This window comes from Ceratina calcarata, unplaced genomic scaffold (assembly GCF_001652005.2).
Source record: "Ceratina calcarata isolate Rehan_Ccalc_2016 unplaced genomic scaffold, ASM165200v1 scaffold312.2, whole genome shotgun sequence".
In the NCBI taxonomy this organism is placed as follows: Eukaryota; Metazoa; Arthropoda; class Insecta; order Hymenoptera; family Apidae; genus Ceratina; species Ceratina calcarata.
Window position 1 is genome coordinate 4,533 of NW_017153780.1, and position 658 is coordinate 5,190.

Consider the following 658-nt stretch of genomic DNA (forward strand, 5'->3'; position numbering starts at 1 on the left):
CGCAAACTGGCTCACTAATATTTACTTTAATAAGTTAAACATTTGTTATTTACTTTATATACAAATATTCCTGAGAAAATAATTGTCCCTGCAGTAAATAAAATCGAATAATTTTCTAATAAAATTAAGATTCCAAACTAATTTTAAAATCATGTCCAAAAGAACGTTTTAAATATTTTCTGAAATTGTTCATTTCTTTGGAATAACGTTTCTAAACTTTATGTATTTTCGGGTTTTCAAATGGCAGAAGGCTGACAAAGCCTCCGGTATTATTCCAGTTTAAAACGTTATAAGTATGCTAGGGCTATGTTTGAGAGACTCGAATTGCTCGTTTATTGAGTTTTTGAGGAGCTGCCGTCAGTATTTGGTTTGGTTTAACGACTTGGAAACGAGCCTTCCCCGCCTGTTGAACTGCTCCCATCGTTTTAGGGTAGCAATTCATAGGTTTGTGCTACATAAGGATTAGAGAGTATCGTAATTAATCAGGTGTTCGCTAATAAGGGATTCGAGTGATTAAGAGGGTTCAAATGTCGAGCACTCAATTAATTGAACCATCGTGTTAGCTCTGTTCATATCGTCGATTATTGCATTCTGATTATGCGATTACCAATTTAGAAATTTAATAAAAATTCAAAACAGAAAATCAGAACAATTGTTT

At 33.0% G+C, this 658-nt stretch overlaps 1 protein-coding gene across 1 annotated transcript in view; it reads left to right on the forward strand.

The window, feature by feature from the left end:
- Window positions 1-658, forward strand: part of LOC108624544 (uncharacterized) — a 7,817-nt gene that overhangs the window by 1,154 nt on the left and 6,005 nt on the right. The window lies entirely within an intron of this gene.